Consider the following 23,806-nt stretch of genomic DNA (forward strand, 5'->3'; position numbering starts at 1 on the left):
AGTCTCGCTGTTGTAACCTGTTCACAAGTTCAGAGGACTGCTCAAGAAAAGTTTATGTGGAGGAACAATTCCTGCGATAACGTACATAAGACTCTTGAGTGACCACCGCCTCTCTCAGAAAGAAATCGGCAAACTGGGAGAGGGGTTCCAAGATGGATTGAATCCCTGAGACGATTGGGCGTCCAGGGGGCGGGCGGTCTGGACATAGACATCACTGTAACAGATTCCAAGTTGGTCACTAGTGTCCATCACAAGGCCACGGATAGGAATTCCCTCCTCCATTACCATTCGTTCCATCCGAGGTCGTTACGTGACAATCTTCCGGTGGGACAGTTTCTGCGTTATCGCAGGAATTGTTCCTCCACAGAAACTTTTCTTGAGCAGTCCTCTGAACTTGTGAACAGGTTACAACAGCGAGACTACCCAGCCAAAGTCATCAGACATGCACGGAAGAGGGCTTTGAACACCCCGAGAGAAGCCCTACTGGAGCGTAACAGAAAAGAGAAGCAAGTGTGTTTACCAGCAGTGACCACCTTTGATCCCTTATCGAGTAAAATTAGACAGATCATTCGGAAGAACTGGTCCATTCTTGACACAATGGAAAACAAGATGCCCATGCCGCGATTTGCCTTTAGGAGAGCCCCTAATTTACGAGATAAATTGGTCCATACACGCAATAGGGACATAGCTAATACCAGCACTGTACCAGCTGGACACAATCCTTGTGGAAACTGTTCTGTCTGTGGGCTCACAGAGGCCACCAAGATGGTAACTCTACGTGGTGGGAGGACATGGTTTCTTAATAGATTCAGCAACTGCAATACGACACACGTCATTTATAGACTGATGTGCAGCTGCGGTCTCTATTATATTGGCCTAACTACCCGGAAAATAAAAATACGTGTGCAGGAACATCTTAGCACCCTCCGCGCTAAGAAGTTGACCACGCGGCTGGTACAACATTTTAACACATCAGGACATGACCCTAGGGACCTGAAGTGGACTGTCCTTGAAAAGGTAGTGGGCGACTCGCACAATTTGGAGAATATCTTGGCGAAAAAGGAGGCCAAGTGGATATATTTGGAACGGGCAGACCGGGAGGGACTCAACGAAAATATTGAGTGGAATAAAATCAGTAGGCGCTGACAGGGCTCTGTCATACGCTTTCCACTTCATCCTTGAGCCCCGTGACACTGTCGCCTCTTATCTCTCTTCCTCCCCCGTGAATTATGCCTCGTTTTGAGCATCATCGTGCAGGGTATCATTATGTGACCAGTTCTACTTACATTGGGATTGGGTGCCACTGCCTTTCAATTTTTTAAATTTTTCACATCAGGTTCACACTCTGCTCACCGTGTCCAGGCAAAGAATATGCCCCCTTAACTGTTGAAACGAAACCATTCCAAGATGGCCGCCGCACGTAACCATGAGGGGCGGGGCTCCGCTCTCGCTGGGTACTTCCTTTCCGACAATCAGTCCATGCTTGTGGACCGTCGGAAGCGCCGGAGGGACGCGGCTTGAGTAAGAGTGTGTGTTTGACCGAGTGAATGAGTGCGGGGCCTTTTGCCACGCCATATATGCCTTTCTTTCCCAGTGCTGGTACAAATACGGAGTCTATTGACATTACGAAAGGGAATGGGTGGGCATATGTTTTTATCACTCCACGCCGACTTAAACATGAGAAAGCTCGAGTGAATAGAGGCTGTCCGAGTAGTATTAAAGTGTGGCGATGGCCAATGGGAATGACAACAAGGGGTGATATGTTTGGTGGTTTATATATCTTATCGCCAGACAGTATTCACAGAGCAATTTAGATGGAATACGCGAGTGTCTTCAGGAAAGGGCGTAAACCCCTGGTCAGTGCTAGACAGGGTCTGCATGCGCATACATGTGGGGATTCTGAAAACGCTGTTGTTGTGTCTTTTAACTCAAATAGGTGACTGTGAATTATCCAGGTCACGGTCACGGACACGTGAACATTTGGCACGGAGTCCTGAGGAGTGACGCTGGTATGTGCTGACATAGCGCACTCCAGGTAAGGCAGGCTTAAACTGTGTGTCTATATATGCTGTATTAGTAGTGCCCCTTGGATGAGGGACTTGAATCACGCCTTGAGCGTGTTTTTTGTTTCACACAGGTCCATTTTTAATGTGAAAAGCTTGAGAATAACAAACCCCTCAGTTGCCCTGATGAAATCGCCACAAGAAGGAGCGATGAAACATGTCGGCTTGAGGAGATAATCTGCGTTGGTATAATAGTAACCAATTTTAATTGGTAGTGCTTTGCTGCATCAGAATAAAACGGTATCAGCAAGCAAAGCACCACCACCCATTTGATTTGTTTTTTGGTGTGGTTTACATGGGGTTTCGTTACGTGTATTTGTACACATTTCTATGTTGATCACTATTTGTGTTTTGTCTTCATTTTCTTACTATTCTCACGTCCGCACTACTTTCCTGTTGAGTGCACGTTTGTCTTTTCACAAATAGAGAGAGTCGCCGATGATGAGAAGTGGGTATACCAGGAATCATTGACCGGGAACCCCCTCGGGTTGTTCTACCGTGAGGTACTCTCTCTATCTTTCACTATTTTTGTTGGTGAATGATTTGGTCCTGTGTGATTTACTTTTAAGTAATAAGAATACATCCAGACCTTTTTGTTTATGTTATTGGACATATCCAAGGTAGGAGTGATAATTTACATCCCTACCCGGTCTACGCAGAAGAAGGATGTTTACATGGGCGAGGCACTAATTGTTTGAAGACTTTTTGAGTGGGGGGCTGCCTCGCACATTCCAATACCCCTACACCCCTCTTATTTATGCGGAAGCCTGACTGCTGACAGTGCCTAGAATTAAGATGGCAGATGTACTGCGAGAGGACGGTTGGGTGCATTTTTTCAGCTAGATGCTCCATTATGTAGAGAACAGGAATCTCCTGTGGAAGATGATTTGGATCCAGTAATTCTGAGGCTTTGCCATCACTAGAGTCCATGCAAATGATTACTGAGAAAGCAGTAGAAGCAGCCTTTCCAGCCAGAGAGAATGCATCAGCTCCCAAATACCCAGACTTTCCTCCTCCAGATGTTGATGATGACTCTAAAAATGAAGAGATAAGGGTTTTATATAGGGTCCGGAACATTGAGAAGTTTTCAAACATTTAAGAACAAATGTTTCTTTGCTGGTGGATTCTTGTGACCGCAGATGCTTCACACTAGATTATTGCCAGCACCAAATGGAGTCCAGAAAACCTCTCCATAGCAGTTTTCCCATGTAGCGCTATGTGACATCATGTGTCTCCGTGCTGACTCCACACCGCCCGGAAGTGATGGTGCCGAGCCACATATAAGCAGCACCGATGTGCATTGACATCAGTTCCTTTCTTTCCACAACTTCTGACAAGAATCCAGACATCTGCTCCAACTTTGTTAGTTTTCCAACAATTTCTTAAATAATTATATAAGTTTACTAGGAAATTATGTCACCACCCAAAACAAAAGGTATCAAGTAATGTCCCAACTGCAAGAAATAGATGTTGGTTACGAACCCACACAAGGCGTGTCTTTGGTCTCTTGGCCATTGCTCTAAGTTATGCTTTAAGTTTTCTCTCAAAGCCGTAGTAAATCCGTGATGGGAGACTGAACTGTATGTTACTGAACACAGATCTGCCCAGGAGAACACTGAGGCCTCAAGAAGGCCATGCTGAAAATGATTGGTGTGCATCCGGCTCCCTCTGGTATGCCTTCAGGGCCCCATGGAACTGCTGGGTTAACACTGGCTGGTCCATCGTAGGTGCAGTTTGCCCCCCTGGGACCCATTACTGAGCCCATACTGTTAGCGGTACATGCTCCTGTTGCGTTCCAGAGATCTATGATGGTCTCCACCACCATTACACTGGTGCCAATGCCGGACCCCGAACCGACTTCAGCTTAAACCCGAATTATGTCACACTACGAAATAACAAAAGCACAACCAGTCATCCTGGAACCTAACTGTCCCCCAGTGTCTCTATCATGTTGCACCTACCACTAGAGGTTCCATTATCTATTTGGTTCTGACTCTGATCCTATACCAAAATAGAGGGCACCCAGGGATCTTGATGATGATGACGATGGTTTACTTCCGCCTTACTATACTGATGATGACATATACATTGATTTGCAAAATGACAGTGGCTTGATATCGTGCCTAAAATAGAGCTTAACTCACCATTTGGGACACCAACAGCATAGAGTACCTCATTTGCAGTGGTGGTCCAGAGGGAAGCTGAGGCACTAGATTTGTAGCTACTCTCAGTTGAGACCAAAGCAAAAGTTCTAATGAAGATTTTGCAGCCTGGACCAATGACCTTCGAGGCCTCGCTTCCTTTTAACAATGACATTACTGATACTTTGTAGGCCACTTGGTCGCAGCCTTGTCCTTGCCCCCCTGTGAGTTGGCGGGTGGCCAGATGTCACAGACCAGCATCTGGTGACCCAAATTTTCTCACCAAGCACCTTACGTCAGAGAATGTTATTGTGTAGACCTCGACCAATAAGGTGATCCCTAACTCATTTCTTACCACTCCTCCAAATAGGGAATCCAAGAGGATTGATGCTTTTGGGAAGTGCAGGTTGTCTTTGAACAGTTTAGCACTGCGCTCTGTAAATGCTGTCTATTTGCTGTGCTGCTGCACACATGCCTTTTGGGACATGGCCGGCAGTCCTGAAGGACCTTAGAGTCTCTCTGACCCAAACGGTACATGATGGACAGGATACATCCACATATGGTATACCCCAGGTTTGGATACTACTGACTGTCTGTGCAGGGCAGTCAGTACTATTGTTGTTCTTCTTCGCCATGCGTAGATACTTTCCACAGGATTCTTTGGCAATATACAGGCGTTCCTCATGGATATGCCTTGTACTTGTCCTAACCTTTTCAATGAGAAGGCAGACTCTACTTTAGAGCTTTTTAAGGGCACCAGAGCTATGGCAAACGGCTTTGGACTGATGACCCCACCAAAATAGTTTCTGAATGTTTAGCAGCTATTCCAGGGACCGGTGTGTAGACAGAGACGCCCTTCCCAACCAGTGATTCAGCAGATACCCCAGTCCTTTCAAGGACGTAGACATTGAGAGGTAATAAGTGATATGTGGTTGTGACAACTGTACCAGCTGCTTGTATAACAATCAGATATGCAAAGACGTTGATGACATACCATGCAATGTAACGGTAATATATGCAATGATGTTTGTAAGATGAAAAAGTTAATAAATACATTTTTTTAAAAGGACATAGACATGGGTCTGGCAGGCAGCAAGCTTGCTAGCACGGGCATCAGTCCTCTTTCCCTGCTACAACGGCCACCAAGCCATTTTATTTTGCCATTAGTGGTGCCTGCCCATCTGGTGGGGGGCATGATTCTGCATTTTCTTTTGGGGATCCATCACATCGAATGGATGGATCATATAGATAATTTTAAATGGCTATTTTTTGCCTTGTCTTTCTGGCCTGCTGACTTTTCTTCCAACACCAGAACGAATTTCAGACAAGCACCTGCCCATTCTGGTACAGGAGGTGAGGTTGTTGCTCTCAAAGGGTGCTGGTGAGAGAGGTTTGGACATGGAAAGTGGATAAGGTTGTTACTCTGGCTATTTCCTTGTTCTGCAGAAGAACAGAAGCCTCAGGTCTATTCTGGACCTTCGCCCTGTGAATGCCTTCCTGATGAAGGACAAATTAAAAATGCTCTAACTGGCCTAGATTCTGTCTGCGCTGGACCCCGGAGACTGGAAGATGTCAATGGACCAACAGGATGCATATTTTCATATGTTCAAACAATTAATGCCTCACTCATTAATACACATCCAAGTACAATCATAGACCCGGTAGAAACACAATTTAAATGCTACCAGAAATATATGTTGTATAACATAAATTCCAAGGTCTGGACGTGTTCAATAAAAATACAATCACACAGGAACAGCACATTCACCTAGAAAAGTGTGAAGAATAGAGAGAGCACCTCACGGTAGAACAACCCGAGGGGGTTCCCGGTTGATGATTACCGGTATACCCACTTCTCATCATTGGCAACTCTCTTTATTGTGAAAAGACAAACGTGCACTCAACAGAAGAGTAGTGCGGACGTGAGAATAGTGAAGGAAAAACACAAATAGTGACCAACGTATCAAAACACTGATACCTGTTAGAAGTGTCAAAAGTACACTCAACAGAACCCCAAACAAACCACAACACCAAGAGAAAAATAAATCATTTGTGTAGTGGTGCTTTGCTTGCTATTACCGTTTTATTCTGATGCAGCAGAGCACTACTTAATTAAAAATGGATATTTCATATACCATAAAAGTTCCTTTCCTCAAGCCGACATGTTTCATCGCTCCTTCTATGGCGATTTCATCAGGGCATATGAGGGGTTTATTATTCTCAGTCTTTTCAACCTGTACTGGACCTGGAGTGCGCTACATCAGCACATACCAGCGTCACTCCTCAGGACACCGTGTCAGCTGTCCACGTGTCCGAAACCGTGACTCGAACTGATCACAGTCACTGTAGCCGCGTCCCTCCGGCGCTTCCGACGGTCCACCGTGGACAGCTGACACGGTGTCCTGAGGAGTGACGCTGGTATGTGCTGATGTAGCGCACTCCAGGTCCAGTACAGGTTGAAAAGACTGAGAATAATAAACCCCTCATATGCCCTGATGAAATCGCCATAGAAGGAGCGATGAAACATGTCGGCTTGAGGAAAGGAACTTTTATGGTATATGAAATATCCATTTTTAATTAAGTAGTGCTCTGCTGCATCAGAATAAAACGGTAATAGCAAGCAAAGCACCACTACACAAATGATTTATTTTTCTCTTGGTGTTGTGGTTTGTTTGGGGTTCTGTTGAGTGTACTTTTGACACTTCTAACAGGTATCAGTGTTTTGATACGTTGGTCACTATTTGTGTTTTTCCTTCACTATTCTCACGTCCGCACTACTCTTCTGTTGAGTGCACGTTTGTCTTTTCACAATAAAGAGAGTTGCCAATGATGAGAAGTGGGTATACCGGTAATCATCAACCGGGAACCCCCTCGGGTTGTTCTACCGTGAGGTGCTCTCTCTATTCTTCACACTTTTCTAGGTGAATGTGCTGTTCCTGTGTGATTGTATTTTTATTGAACACGTCCAGACCTTGGAATTTATGTTATACAACATATATTTCTGGTAGCATTTAAATTGTGTTTCTACCGGGTCTATGATTGTACTTGGATGTGTATTAATGAGTGAGGCATTAATTGTTTGAACACTGTTTGAGTGGGGGGCTGCCTCGCCCATTTCCCCTCCCCCTGTACCCCTTCAGATTTTGTGCATATTTTCATATGCCTGTACTGCAATCCCACAGATGTTACATGCCGGTCAAGGTGGGCCAAGAGCATTTTCAATTTGCTTTGCTCCCTTTAAGCCTCATCAGCGCCCCTTGGGTGTTCATGAAAGTGATGGCAGAGATCACTGCCCATCACTCAGGGTCACTCAGGGATTCCAGGTTTCCTTACCTCGACGACTGACTAGTGAAGGAGGGCTCACCAAAATCAGTCATGGGCCACCTCCAGATAACCGTGAACCTCTTGACGTTGTTGTGGTTCATTATCCACAAGTCAAAGTCCTACCTGACTCTCTCCCAGAGGAAGCCATTCATTGGAGCAGTCGTTGACACATTGTAGTTCAAGAATTTCTCTCCCTTGCAACTAGTCCAGGACATTCAGGCCGTAATTTGATGTTAAAGGCTCAATCCGGGATCATGGTGAGAGCAGCTCTGAGGCTTTTTGGCCTCTTATCTTCCTTGCCAGCTCCTGGTCAGCTATTCCAAGTAAAACATGTAGGTTCCCTAATGGAATTTTAAGTTCTAGTGGGCTCAGCATTCAGGTAATCTGACTGAGGAAATACATGTCTCAGAAGAGAGGGCTTGAGATATGCATGGTTGGCTGCTTAAATGCTTTTGTTCCAGAGGCAGTCTCCTCTCCCTTCCCCACCCAGAGTTGATGGTGTGATGAACGCATCCCTATTGGGCTTTGGAGATTATCTGTGGGAAGTAGAGCTCACAGAACTCTGAATCTAGCAGAAGGCTGGCCCCACATCAGTCTGCTGGAGTTGCGTGCCTTCTGTCTGGCTCTGAAAGCTGTAGCCATCTATTAAGGGGAGGCTGGTGCATGTTCTCATGAACAAAACCACCACCATATGGTACTGCAACAAGTACGGCAAAGTGGGGTCCTGAGTCCTGTGTCAGGAGGCTCTGCGCCACTGAAAGTGGTTGGAGGACCAGGACATTTTCGTGATTACAAACCACCTAACAGAGTCCCCGAATGCCTGAGTGGAGGAACTGAACATGCAGCGTCTGCCCGAGCATGAGTGACTTCTCCGCCCTGAGGGGCAGTTGAGGCCGTCTATTCTGCCCTCCTTGTTTTCTGGGTGGTTTTTAATATACCAAGGTTGAATAATCATTTATTTACTCTTTGTAAAATAAAAAGATGCCATACTTCTTCGGGTCCTACAACAGCCTGAGGCAGCTAGTGCCACTGTCAGATCGCTGGCACAGGCACATAAAGGCGCCTGCACCAGCCATCGGAGATTTTGTTAAGGCTGCCGAAATCCCAGCCCTGGCCTCAGGGCACTGCCATGCCTCAGTGCATTACCCCCATCTGTGACGTGCTATAGTATCTCTGCAAACGGTAGCCATGAATGCTACAGGCATGAGCCCTGCCATACCTGGTTCTACAACCCATTCAGCCTGTCACTGAAGCTCTTCCCAAGCGGTAACAGATTGGGAAACGGTGGGGTGAAAGAGCAGTGACTAAAATCTGGTACCTGTAAATGCGAAGGTTTGAGTTTTCAGCCTCATTCATGCTTGAGTTCTGTATGCAGAAAGGAGCTCTTTGGCTGACCAAAGGATACATGCATTAGCAGGAGTCCAAATGAAGCCTGCACAGACAGCAAGGTAAGTACAATTTAAATATGTGTGTCTAGGTGAGAGTCTGTGTGTAATAGAGAGTGTGTGTGTGAGCATGTCTTTGTGTGAGTAAAAGTGAGAAAGAGTCGATGACGGAGTGAGTCAGAGTGAGAATGAGTGGTAAGAGCAGTGAGGGAGAAAAACAGTGTAGCTGAATGTTACTGTGTGTGAGACTGAGTCAGTGTCTTAAGGGCATATGTAGGTAGCCGTTAGCGATTCACAAACGCCGAAATTCGGCGAATTTCGTCCTTTGCGAATCGCAAACGGTGTTTTGCTATGTAGGTGCATATTAGCAAAATAAGGAATCGCAAAAATTGTTATTCCATATTTTGCTCAAGCATTTAAGGAATCGCAATTTTGCGATTCCTTAAATGCTATGTAGCAGTCAATTAAAACATGCGATTCAGGCTTAAGGAATCGCAAAATACCACCTACTCCAAGTAGATGGTATTTTGCGATTTCCTTTAAAAATGCATTTTTAAAAAAAATTCAAAGTGCCATGTGGCGCACAGACATGCCCTTAGGGCATGTCTGTGCGCCACATGTACTTACAGGTACATTCCAGAGGTGCAACAGGTGTCCTTTGGACACCCTGACACCCTTGGAATTGCGATTCTCAAATTGCGAGTTTCTCATAGCAAATCGCAATTTGAGAATATATCCCCCTTCATTCCTATGGGCCTCTTGGCCCATAGGAATGAATGGGACACTCATTCCTTAATTGCGATTCGCAATTTGCTAATCGCAATTAAGGAATATTAGGTAATCGCAAACAAATTGCGAATTATTACTTACATTCCATTTTGCGATTCTCAAATAGCGATTCCTTAGAAATCGCTATTTCAGAATCGCAAAATGGAGATTACCTACATATGCCCCTAAGTGAGAGAATGAGTCAGGAAGAGTGAGCGCAAGTAAGAATGAGTGCAACTGAGTGAGACTATAAGAGTTAGAGTGAGAATGAGTGGGAGTGAGTGAGAATGAGTCGAACTGAGTGAAACTAGGTGAGTCATACTGAGATTGAGTGAGTTGAAATGAGTGGATCTGAGTGACAGTGAGTGGGACAGAATGAGACTGACTGAGCCAGAGTGTGTCAGAATGAGACTAGGTGAGAATGAGTGAGTCAGAATGAGTGAGGCTGACTGATAATTACTAAGACTAAGTGAGTCAAAACAAGTCAGAGTGAAACTGAGTGAGATCCAATGAGTCTGAATGAGACAGAGTGAGTGAAAGTGAGTCAGAATGAGACTGAGAATGAGTGGGTCACAGTGAGATTAATTGAGTCTGAATGAGTGACAGTAGTTGAGATTAAATGAGAATGATTGAGAGAGTGAGACTTGGTGAGTCAGAGTGAGTCTGATTGAGTGAGAATAAGTGCGACTGACTGAAAGACTGGGCATGAGTGCAACCGTGTGAATCAGAGTGAAACTGTCTAAATCAGAGTGAAACTCAGACTGGGTGAGTGAGAATGAGACTGAGTTACTCAAAGTAAGACTGAATGAGTCAAAATGAGACTAAGAATGGGTGAGCCACAGTGAGATTGGGTAAATCCGAATAAATGAGAGCTAGTGTGTCTGAGTGAGTGAGAGTAACATTCTTTGAATCAAAATCAATGATGCTGGGTGACAATGAATGAGAATGAGAGAGTCAAAGTGAGAATGAGTGAGACTGTGAGTCAGAGTGAGTAAAAGGGAGTCCAAGTGGGAATGACAGTACGTAAATGTGAGTGCAAGAGAACCCCCGAACCATCCAAGAAAAAGTCAGGCATGCTGTCTGCAATATGAGCCAGGGATTATTTCCCACCACTTTTTAAGGTCATCAGCCACCACAGCCGAGGAGGTGCAGGGTGTCTTCCAACAGTGTGGAGAATCCTGGCTTGATCTTTTTACCACGGCTGACAATGAAGCGGCAAAGGTTTGCACATTAGAGTTTCCGCAAGAACGCTCCTTAGGAAATGCATTCCAGCTGGAATGAAAACACAGGACTCCTGTATTGCTTTCTGTCTCTGCCTCTCTTGCCCCAAGTTCTAATACTCATCAGAAACAACTAGGCCCAAGTCATCCTAGTGTCTCCGGATTGGGCCAGCGGGGTGTGGTACTTGTACAATAGGCGCATGAGCATCTGTCTTCTGATCAGGCTGCCACTTTGTGAGGATAGCCTGTTTCAGCAAAAGGGAAGGGTCCTCCACCCGAATTTGAGCTATCTGCTGCCTATATGCATGGAGATTGAGCAGTAGTAGCTGAATGCGTTTGATATGCAGTCTGAAGTGGTGGATGTCATCTTTGCTGCCAGGTGCCCTTCCATGACATCCATTTACGACACTGGAACAAAGTTGAGACGTGATGTGGCATTTGCAAGATTGACCTTTATAAAAACAATAAGCTGTCGGACCTCCTGGTTTGTTTTACCTTTAGTCCAGCCAGACCTTGCAGTAGGCACTAATAAAGGTTATTTGTCGGCAATTCTGTCCATTATGTGTTTGCCAAACCAACCGTTCTTGTTTTTATCACCTATTGTGATGAAATTCATTAAAGCTTTGACACACTTTCCCTCCCAACTGTTTTGATGCCACAGTGGGACCTTCCTTTAGTCTTGAAATTTTTCATGTGTATGTTCTTCGAGCTGATGCATGTTGGGTAATAAATCCATTAAGTTGGGCAATAAATCCTCCAACCCTCCGCAGAGCGACGCAAAGCAAATAAACCACAGCTGCCTCCCAAAACACAGGAAATGTTCTTGCACCTTTGTCCGTTTTTGACATGCCAAGGCAGAATGCAGACGCAGTGTCACGTCTTGGAACAAGCTTCTTCTGCCCCTCATGAATAGTCACAGCAGAATATATAGGGCAGAAAGTGCAGTCATCAGTAAACTCATAAGATGTGGCCAAGGCCAAATAAGGTTGTACATATACAAATAGAAGTGCCATGCAGGCCCAGAACATAGAGCAATATATGGGCACAAGGGACCAGAAAGCAAGTTTAAGCCAACCTGCAAGATTCAGAGGCTTTCCACAGCTGTTAACCTATGATGTGTCAATGAGGGCACTACAGGTCATGGGGTCAGGAGTTAATAGATTTCTAAGGGGAGGGGTGTTCAGGAGCACGGAGCAAGCAGCGTGGTCAGAGCGGTTAGCTCAGAAGGTCTGAGATAGTGTGGAGGAGAATATGGAATTGAGATATATTTTTCCCCACAATATCCCTCCTTTTTGATAGCAATATCAAATACCATTGTAAGAAAAATATGAATATATACATATGGTAGAATTATCGAAAATGTACTTATCTTTGACTAGCATCACACAGTGTTTAAATAACATGCATATATTGGCGTAGACCCATCCAAGACGTATTCATTTTTCTACATAGATAAAATTATATACTAATACTTAATGCTTTTATATTATATCTCTATAGCCATTAATTGAAATGTTTCTTTGTGTGCTTTCTCTACATCCTGTTGTATTTGGAGATATTTGTAGGCTAGCTCCTGCTCTGTAGGAGGTAGAATTTTAACTGCGGAAATTGAATGGATGCTTTTAGTACACCATTGCTGTACCATGGAGCAGCAACACTGAAGAGAACACAAAAATATCACTATTGTTAAAAAGATACCCAGTAGTGCTAAAAGTAAGTGATTTAACCATCCTGTTGGTAGCCATGACCATAGCCAGGACCAGTCATCAGAATCTGTAATTTTCCCTGCTCCACGGAATATTTGAACTGCATTCTTAATTTGTGCCACATCCCTTGCTATGTTACCAGTTTTGTTTAAAAAATAACAGCAAGAGGAATTTAATAAAACGCACAGTCCTCCTTGTTGTAGTGTCAGGAGGTCAAGTGCAATCCGATGTTGAATAGTCATGGCAGCTACTGAGTTAATTTCCATCTGCAACTGTTGAAGTGCATCTCTTGTTGCATTGAATGCTACAGCTAGCTCAGCAGACATATTAACTAGAGCCAATTCTAAATCATATACCCCATATCCAGGGATAAATATACACATTAGTTCAAAGAATAGGCCCGTCTAGTTTCCAGAATAGGTGCATGTATATCTCTTTTATATCTATGAGCAAAACTCCCCAAATTTAGTGGCTCATGGGCTGCAATGCGTGGCACGACTGAAATGTTTGGTGTAAGGTAAGAAATAGCACACATGCCTTCCCAGTGCCGGGGAAGCACCTTGTATGCTTTAGTGCCACAAACAAAATACATTCCACCCTGTAACTGTGTGTCTAATGTGTGATATTTACTGAGTGGAAGGCCTACCTCTTCAGGGAAAGTGTTTTGGAATTGATCACACCATTTGTAATCAATCCATGAAGAATTTATAAGCGTAACATTTGCCCATGGTGCCGTGTATGAGCAGCGAGCTGACCATAAGGGGTATTCTAATATTTTAGAAATCACATTTGGTGCCCTAGCATGCTTATTCTTTTGCTCAATAAATGGATCATATAGAAGACCATCAGGTGTTACTAACAGTGTCTCTCCATCTACAGTGATGTTCCAGTAATGCAAAGTATAGTTTACTTGTTTTCCCCGTACCTTAGCTGTCCAGTTCCTACTTACTAACTGTCTGTCTTTTATGTTCCAATTCCCTGTGATATTATCAAATTCTAATATGTTAGGACACTGGCTACTTTTTAAATGTCCTAAGTATTGCGAAGCTGGGTTATATCCTGAAACACGATGCTTTAAACATACAGGAAATGCTTTTTCCTTGTCTTTGTATTCTACTGTAGGAGACACTTGGTATTGGGCTTGAATATTTGGCAGTATGGTACACCGTAGGTACCATCCAATCCTTCCTTCTCCGCAATCCCATGTTACATTGAATATGAGGCATCCTATTCCTTGCGCATAATTTTGTATAGGCACAGGCGTTTCATAAAGGCCAATAGGGTCGCTGGGGTGTCTGGATAACTCTCTACAAATCCAGCAATTTTGAAGACCTAAAGCCTGGGCAACTTTCTCATGTACTGCAATGAGGGGATGGTCAGCAGGTTGTTGCAGTACAGGTAGCACACACATAATTATGGTACTCAAAAATATTGTTAGCATAATGCAATGCATTTTCTGCACAGTGGTAAATGTCACTTTCAGAATTTAAAATGTTGTTAGGCAGTGCCTTTCTGTCTCAGTTCCAGGGTACTTTCTGTAAGTGTCAATAATGAAAGTTCTTGTGGTGTGCTGTCATCTGCTTCTCCTCCTGGTCCGTAGTCGTCTTGTTCAGGGGCGGTTTCACGGACCTGCCCTGCGTGCTTCACTCATCAGCATCAGTTGGTGTCACCGTTCCTGGGACACTTGATGAAGGACCCTCAGCGTTGTTGTTAGGAAAGGTCTGGTCTGTCTCCCCCTTGTCCTGTGTTTCGCGCTGCTCCACTTGTGGCCGTTGCTCATCTGTTAAAGGTGACTCTGCCTCAGGCGTTGTGGGTGCAGCTCTGCATCGTGTTCCGTGCAGCCACTCGGGACGTCCCTCCACCTTTAGTGATGTTCTGGTAACCAGGAGCACAACGTGGGGTCCAGTCCACCTAGAAGTAAGAGAAACATTTTTTATTTTTCTCACCATGACCATGTCGCCAGGTTTAAAAGGGTGTGTTTGTTCTAAGGAAGGATGGGGCAAAGCTTCCTTCACCTGGAGATGGTGATGCCTCAATACCACTGATAATTGTACAGCATAGTCAGAAATCTGCTCATCCGTCCACAGCAGTGCTGCTTGGGATGCTGTGAGAGGCAACCTCAACCCCACCGACATAGGCCGCCCCATCAATACCTCATGTGGGGACAAGAGATTTGTTCTAGATGGTGTTGCTCTTATGGCATGCACCACCAAAGGCAGCGCCTCTGGCCATTTCAGGCCTGTTGCATCAGTTGTTTTGGCTAATTTATGTTTTATTGTGAAGTTCATTCTCTCCACCTGCCCTGAACTTTGTGGGTGGTAAGGGGCATGCAGTTTCCACTCTATTCCCAAACACTCACACATCTTTTCCACAATGGCAGCAACAAATTCACCCCCTCTGTCACTGTTTATGCTCTGGGGGACCCCAAATCGGGGTATTATATCATTCATCAAGCATCGCACAACAGTTGCTGCATCATTCTTCCTAGTGGCAGTTGACTCCACCCATTTTGAAAACTGATCCACACATACCAACAAATATTTGAATCCATTCAGTGGGGGCATGTAGGCGAAGTCTATTTGAAGGTTGGTAAAGGGACCCTCTGATACTGGCAAGTGATCATGGGTAGCGGGGGACCGACCTTTAGCATGTTCGGCACAGACAAGACATTGGGAGCAGAATTGTGCAGTGAAAGCTGTTATCCCTGGTGCAAACCATTCTTCTCTAATCAAAGCATTCATCCCTCCTTAAGCCATGTGAGTGGGTCCATGGGCAAGCCTTGTAAGGGGCAGGAACATACTGCGTGGGGCCACAGGCCTCCCATCCTGGTGTACCCACAATCCCTCATCATTTGGCTCACATCCAGCATCACTCCACGCTCTTTCTTCCTCTGGAGGTGCAGACCATTGTGCTTCTTTCACATCAGCTAGCAACAATTGTCTCTGAATCAGCTGTATTTTTGGAATACTTTTTGCCATTGAAGGCACCATCTGTACTGGCTGTAACATGCTCTCTTTTGCTGCTGTGTCAGCCATCGCGTTACCTCTGGCTATCTCAGTATTAGCTCCTGTATGTGCCTCACATTTTATTACTGCTATTCTGTTGGGCAGTAGTATTGCCTGTAGCAAATTCTTTACTAAGGGGCCATTTTGAATGGGGCGTCCTGCTGCTGTAATGAAACCACGATACTGCCACAGCTGGCCAAAATCATGGACAACTCCAAAGGCATAACGTGAATCAGTGTAAACATTAACATCTTTCCCTTCAGCTAGGATGCATGCCCTTGTGACAGTATACAGCTCGGCTTGCTGGGCAGATGTGCCAGGTGGGAGTGCTGCACTTTCAATTATGGTGTCTACTGTTGTTATAGCATACCCTGCTCTGTAATCAGTGTCTGTTAGTCTGCTGGAGGAACCATCAGTGTACCATTCATAGTCAGTTTTTTCTAATGGTGTTTGCTGCAAGTCTGGTCTGGGTGTGGTGCATGTCTCTACAATTTCAATACAGTCATGGTCAGGGGTCTCATCTGAATCACCTAGTGGAGGTAATAATGTTGCCAAATTAACAGGTGGGCATCTTTTAATGGTGATATTGGTGTTAGACAACAGAGTGACCTCATAACCTGTTTGCCTGGCTGCCGCAAAATGTTGTGTTGCTGCAGATGACAACAACAACTGTACCGAATGTGGCACATAAACAATACAAGGGTAGTCCAACACAATGGGAGCCGTCCTCTCTACCATCACAGCTGCTGATGCCACTGCTCTCAAGCAAGCTGGATGCCCAGTTACTGCTGCAGGCAAAGTCACGGAGTAGTATGCCACAGGTCTTTTTCCAGAGCCATGCTGCTGTGTCAGCACACCATTTGCAATGCCATTTTGCTCTGACACATAGAGATGGAAGGGCAGTTTGTAATCAGGCAGCCCCGGGGCTGGCGCAGTACACAACGTCTCTTTCAGTTTCTTAAAACAGTTTGCAAGTTCATTAGTCTATACAATGTTGTTGGGAGCATCTTGTAGTGTACATTGTCGCAGGATGGCATCATAGGATCTGTACTCAGGGATCCACTGGCGGCAGTAGTTCATCATCCCCAGGAATGACAGCATTCCTTTCTTGGTGGACGGAGGCTGCATGCCCTGAATCATTTTTATCCTGTCAGGTGATATGCGGCGTGTTCCTTTGGATACCACATAACCCAGGTAAGTCACCTCTTTTTGGCAGCACTGGAATTTTGACAATGAAGCTTTGTGTCCTCTCTCGTGGAGGTGATTCAGCAGCGCTACAGGGTCTTTTTCACAAGCTTCAAGGGATGGAGAGGCCACAAGTAGATCATCAGCGTACTGTAAGATGATGCTACCTCCTTCCAGGTGTAGGCTATCCAGGTCTCTCTTTACTGCCTGCGCATATACCGTGGGACTCTCAGTATAGCCTTGTGCCAGTCTTCTGAAAGTATATTGGGTATCTTTCACTGTGAAAGCAAAAAGGTACTCGCTCTCTGGATGGACTCTGATACTGAAAAATGCAGAGGAGAGATCAATGACTGAATAGTACTCTGCCTCTACAGGTATAGAACATAATATAGTATTGGTGTCAGGCACAACAGGTGCTAAGGGAACCACAATGTTGTTTATCTGTCGTAAGTCCTGTATGAACCTATACTGCCCAGTATTGCCCTTGGGTAATGGAATGATAGGACTATTACAGGGGCTGGATGTCTTTTTAATGATACCTTGCTGCAAGAGAGATTCAATCACAGGTTTTATTCCCTCCTCAGCCTGAGGTGACAGCCTGTACTGATGGACATAAGGTAATTCAGCATTCTCTTTAAGTGTCACTTTATGGGCAGGGCATGTTTTCAACAATCCTGCCTCATTTTTGTGTTTTGCCCAGACCTCTGAGTTCACTTGCTCTAGGATTTTATTTTTAGTCAGCTGTAAAGCCATATTCCCTTCAAGTTTGTCAAAAACTGCAGTCCTGTCCTTTCTGTTCATACACAACGTCCAACACCACCCTTCTCCATCTCCTAACACAGACACCAGTCCTAAAGGAAATGTAAAATCCTTTGTTCTAGGTAAGTCCTGAAGGCGTTTGACCATGGGGCCCAAATCCTCTAGGGTAGTAACCTGGTGCTACAGCTATGGAACATGTGGTTCAGAATCTGGCGCTTGAAATACTCTCATTTCCTGTGGTCCCAGTTTAATGCTCACTGCACACCCTTCTTTTCCTACATATAATGTGTGCTCAAACAACTCCATTGTCCAGTGCAAATGTTTGTCTGCCCTGTAGGCGTACCATTCAGGCACTGCTCCTGTTAAAAATGCTGCAGTACAATGCATGGGCTCAGGTACTACTGTCAACTGCACTAAATGAGTGACCAATTCACTCTCAATGTCAGGGCTGTATTTAAACAGTTCTTGAAACATGTTTTCATAAAAATCTCCATGTAATGGAGTCCATTGGTAACGTGTTGGAGAGAGAGAGAAGACAGGGGGTGCACATAACACAGAGTCCTCACTTAATTTGCAAGCAGTAAGTGCTCTATTAGCCAATTCTAACCTGTTCTCAGGTACTTGTAAGTAAATCCCATTTTGTGAAAAATATAATGTTGCATGCAATTTACAGAGGAGGTCTCTCCCCAGCAAATTGATGGGTGCATCTGGTGACAGCAGAAACTGATGGGTCATTGTGAAGTCATCAACAGAAACTGGTTGGGGTTCTGACAATTCTTCATGCATCATCATTCCATTTACCGCTATAGTAGTGACTGTTTCACCACTACCAGGACCCAACTTGTTTCTTACTGCGGATAGGGTTGCACCACTGTCTATTAGGAAATCGATCTCTTTATCTCCTACCTTAATTTGAAACATGGGATTCTCCTCTGGTGTCTCTGATACCTTCATCATAAAGCACTGGGCTCTGGTTGCTGCAGTTTGTCCCATCTCTCTCTCCGCGTTGTCCTATGCTGATCCATGTTGCTCCTGGAAAGGATTCCTCAGGGAGTGCTGGGTCTGCTTCAGGTCTCTGGGCATGGGTGGTGCAGATGGCTGGGTCTCATTTCTGTCAAACCTTTCATTCCTGTTTCTATCATTTTTATTATACTGGTCACTTCTCTCATTCCAGTCCCTTCTACCTCTATTATTTGTACAATTGCGTGCCCAGTGCCCATACCTCTGGCAATTATAGCACCGATCCCTACTCTTGTCTCTCCTCTGGTATCCTTGTCCATTATCCTGTCTTTGCTGTGCCCCCTGATAGTACATTCCCTCTGGCTCCTCCTCTCTTTGTATTTGCTGCAACATCATTCCTTTGTCATTTTTAGTGATGTCCTTCCTTACCTTAAAAATACCATCTCTTTCCATAGTTATGAGAAGCGTGCACAACTCGTTATATCCTTTAGTGGACCAATCAGGGTGGGGTAATTTACAACTGTGGGCCACAGAAGCTAGCAATCCATTCATAAGGGTTTGCGTAGCCAATACCTTATAGGCCTCTGTGGTGCGTGGTACCCCTGCACTGTTATCCCATGCTTCATTGTACCTTAAGATGTAATCAGCCACTGACTCACCTGGCTTCTGCAACGTGGCAGTGACTTGAGAAAAATCACCATGTTTAACTGCTAGCCCATTAATTGTGTCCCTGATAGACTCTAACCAATGAATCAATCTATTTTGTGTGACATCCATATTATTGGTCAGTATGGTCCAATCCCTTTCCTGCGGGATTTGGAATGCACTTTTTACTAAAGACCATCTGCTCCCATATCCTATTTTTAATAGCATTTCTACATCTCGAGGGAGGGGGGTATAGGCAATACATATTTTATGAAGCCACTCATAATATTTTACACTGGCAGTCAGTGGGTCAGGCGCGTCCTTAGTCATTTGGGTTGCCTCCAAGGGGGTCCATGGTTTTAGCATGGCTGTCCCCCCCAACACTATTTTTGGTGCAGTTATTTTAGTGTTCAATAGTATGTCATCAGTATATGAGTTCTCACCCTTTCCCTTTAGGGTCCGTGTTTGTGACCGTACATGTATCAGCCGTTCCCTTCCCTCTAGCTTATCCTGTAGTTTATTAATGGAGCGTTGTATTTCCTCCCTATCAGTGTTTACTTCTTCTTGGAACTCATTTGCCTCTTTCCTCAGGTGTGTCAACTGCTCATGTTCCTCCTCATCTTTTCTCTCTTTTGCACTCAGCCCTAAATCTTCACTCAGACCAAAAGTGGAAGGTTGGGCTGGGGTATCCAAAGAATGAGCATGTCCCCTCCTAAGGATAAGTGCCCATTCAAGACTGGTGTTCTAAAACTGCCCTCTCTGGGGTTAGTTGGTATGTCAGGTACCCTAGTTAAATCACCTTCCAGGGATATGTGGAAATAAGGTACACGTGCTAAGCTTGGTTGTGAAGCTAGTGCTTGCTCAGGTGTGTTGTGTCTTTCACACTGTTTGTAGGGGCCTGAAAGTGATGGGTAAATTGAAGTTGCTGGAAGAGGGGATGACAATTGAGGTGCAGGAGAAACAGGCCCTGCAGACTGGATGTTTTGTCCCAATGTTTGGTGACTGTTCTCATTGCTGGCTCTATCTGAGACCCAGGAATTAAATTCACTAGTTGCATTTACTCTCTGTCTTTTCCTTTCTTCCTCAGTAAGCAACAAAATCTCCTCCTCAGTCAATGCGCTACTAGTTATTTGTTCATTGTCTGTTCCTTCCCCCAGTTTGACAAAAAGGCCTTGAGGCTTGGAGGCGATAAACAGTTTTTTCAACGTATTTATATCAATATTTACTTGGCGGTGCGTCCAAATACATAGCAGAGCAGCAGCCCGTCTAGAAGTAGTGGCATTTGGTATTTCTTTAACCCGGTCTGCTTCAATTGTTGAAAACCCACACTTTTGCCATAGTGACAACAAATGCTGTTCTGTTTGCACATAGTTACTTAATTCTAATAAACACTGGCTATAAGATGTGGGCCAATCTTTAGCTAACTCTAGCTCTTTTTTAGTAGGCTTCTTGCACTCACTATTCACTATTGCTATTGCAGAACAGTCTTTATATTCAGTGGAGGCATTCCCCTGGCCTTTCTTTTTTGAAAGGAGAGCTTTATTTTTTGCAATTGAAAGCCACTGCTGTAAACAATCTTTTACATAATGTGAATCCCATGATGGGTCACCCTTTAAGTGTATTCTTTCTGTCAAGCGTTCAATATCATCTATCTCAAGAGAACCAAATCTAGGCCACAGCCCTTCATTCCCTTTCCACGTCCAAACTAGCGCGCAAAAAGGAGTTACATATTCTAAACAATTTGTATCTTTCACAACCTGAGCTGCAGGGCTATCTGCTGGTAATTTAAAATCCTTCTCTAATGACAGTTCTTTAAATACTTTCTTTGTCTTTTTCACCATGCGAGGCCTTACCACCTCCATAGTTCCTTTAGAATTTCCAGAACCCATTGTGCCCTTCACTCACAATTTTTAAATCCTGAAAGATAAACAAATATGTCTCCTGGAAGTAAACATTTGTTAAAATTTGGATAGAGAGACTTGAGAGAAAAAATATACAGTTGTGGAACACTCAGACACCACATAAAACAATGTGACTTCTCTGATGCAATTTGTTGTGATATCATTCAAAGAAGCATTTCAATTAAACATAGCAGGACAATACTTTTTTAAAGACTCTAAACATAATTAAATACAGTCATTGATCAATGACAGGACAGAGCAAAATTGAAAAACATTTCCTTGTGTCCTCCAGCCAGCCAATGGTCACCGCTTCCCTCGCTACACTCTGGGAGGGTTGTTTTTATCTCTTCATCCCTCTACTCTTGGGTCATAAATTATTGTCGTGCCTAGGCTCTCCGGTCGCGTTATGGGGTCCCGTAGACCCCTGTCGCATATCAACTCCATGGTGTTGATACAGAGAAATATTTCAATGATGATAAAAATTTCAATCACTTGATGGAAAAGAATTCAATCAATGATGAAAAAAAATCAATCAATGTTTCTCTACAGTCCCCTAGTTAGATTAGATGCCGGTTACTATCTCCTCTCTCTTTTTAAAAAAAAAAAATACTATGTTCTAACTGAGCATTTGAAACACTGAAAGGTCACGCCAGCAAGTTATTTTAGCTTTACAGCCTACTTACCAACTGGTGACATTACAGTCCTCCAATGTCCCACTTCTTGACACCACTTCTGTTGGGTAATAAATCCATTAAGTTGGGCAATAAATCCTCCAACCCTCCGCAGAGCGACACAAAGCAAATAAACCACAGCTGCCTCCCAAAACACAGGAAATGTTCTTGCACCTTTGTCCGTTTATTGGCATGCCAAGGCAGAATGCAGACGCAGTGTCACATCTTGGAACAAGCTTCTTCTGCCCCTCATGAATAGTCACAGCAGAATATATAGGGCAGAAAGTGCAGTCATCAGTAAACTCATAAGATGTGGCCAAGGCCAAATACGGTTGTACATATACAAATAGAAGTGCCATGCAGGCCCAGAACATAGAGCAATATATGGGCACAAGGGACCAGAAAGCAAGTTTAAGCCAACCTGCAAGATTCAGAGGCTTTCCACAGCTGTTAACCTATGACGTGTCAATGAGGGCACTACAGGTCATGGGGTCAGGAGTTAATAGATTTCTAAGGGGAGGGGTGTTCAGGAGCACGGAGCAAGCAGCGTGGTCAGAGCGGTTAGCTCAGAAGGTCTGAGATAGTGTGGAGGAGAATATGGAATTGAGATATATTTTTCCCCACAGTGCACGACTTCTCACTGCTTCTCCTGACCCTAAAGACCGTCTTCCTCTATTGCAATTATGTCACCTCCTTGCAAGTGAAATTCAGGCACTTACATTGCAACTGCCACACACCACCTTTTTCCTGTACAAGTTGGTGCTGAGGACATGTGTGACAAAAGTAGTGATTCCCTACCACATTGGGTAGTCCAATACTATACTGGCATTCTTTGCTCCCCCTCACCCCTCGAAAGAGGAGGACAGGCTTCATCAGGTAGACCCCTAAAGGCTCTATAATTTTACATTGATTATACCAAAGACCATTAAGTGAGCATTCCACATTTTGTGGGGTTCTCTGGAGCAAAGAAAACAAAGGCTGTGCAGAAGAGGACCTTACTGAAGGGAATAGGTTGCTACATTAAAATGGGATGTGCACTGGCCAAGAACCAGTCTCTGGAAGGTCTGAGAGCCCTTTCCACAAGGCTAAGGCTGCTACCACAGCATTAACATCTGTCAAGCTGCGATGTGGGCATCAGTGCACACCTTCCCAAAGCACTACTGCCTTGACAGCCAGGTCTGACAGGAAGGGCATTTCGCCTGCTTGGTCCAGCAAGACTTGGTGGTCTTATCACTCTCATCAGACCCCCGCCCCCTCCCTGGAGAGGTACTGCCTTGGCATCTAATCAAAGTTGAAAAATCTTCGTTAAGAAATGTCCATCACAAGAACAAGTTGCTTACTTTCAGTAACGCTCTTTCTAGTGGAAACTCTATCTAACTGCAGACTTCTCACTGTCCTCCCACCTCCCCATTCTGTGGAGTGGATTCTTTTTGATATCTTTAAAGGTTCCATGTTAGCATTCAGCATACTGTTACCAACTTTTCTTTACTCCGGACCATGGAAAAGGAAGAAAACAAGGAACTCATGCCAGCGTGCAGGGTGACACTTTCATGAAGCTCTCTTCTCCATCACATCTGGGTTGGTGTGGCATCCACACGGAGCTGCATTATGCCTCTAGGCGGCACATGGGAGTAATGCTATTGAAAAGTTTTCATATCTAGTCTGGCGCCTGAGGAGTATTTTAAGGTGAGGAATCTGCAGTTAGACAGATTATCCACCCGAAAGATAATTCGGAAGGTAAGTAACTTGTTCTTCCAGATCCTTTGGAAGCTGCCAAAGAGGAGGACGTTCTTCATACAGTAAGACATAAGGGAGCAAGAAAGTCTACCTTTACATGCAGCATTGCCCAAAGTACTGCAGCATGAGTCGAGAGAGTTGGAGAGTCAATCATTTCCAAGTTTTTTGTCAAGGTAATATTCACTGCATAACGTCTTGTGGAGTCCCTGATATCAGGATTGTCATTGTAGGCAGTTATTATTTCAGAAGACTCCACATCTGCAGATGCCGTAGATAAGAAAGTTGAGACCGTGATCGAGTGGCCGTACTATGTATTCAGTTTCGTGATTCAAGCAA

The 23,806-nt window shown here is 44.5% G+C and overlaps 1 protein-coding gene across 4 annotated transcripts in view; it reads left to right on the forward strand.

Moving 5' to 3' along the window:
* The window catches only part of UROS (uroporphyrinogen III synthase), a 598,542-nt gene that overhangs the window by 551,148 nt on the left and 23,588 nt on the right, over window positions 1-23,806 (forward strand). The gene's annotated exons all lie outside the window — the stretch shown is intronic.

The sequence above is a fragment of the Lissotriton helveticus genome, chromosome 5_1 (genome assembly GCF_964261635.1).
Source record: "Lissotriton helveticus chromosome 5_1, aLisHel1.1, whole genome shotgun sequence".
Lineage (NCBI taxonomy): Eukaryota > Metazoa > Chordata > Amphibia > Caudata > Salamandridae > Lissotriton > Lissotriton helveticus.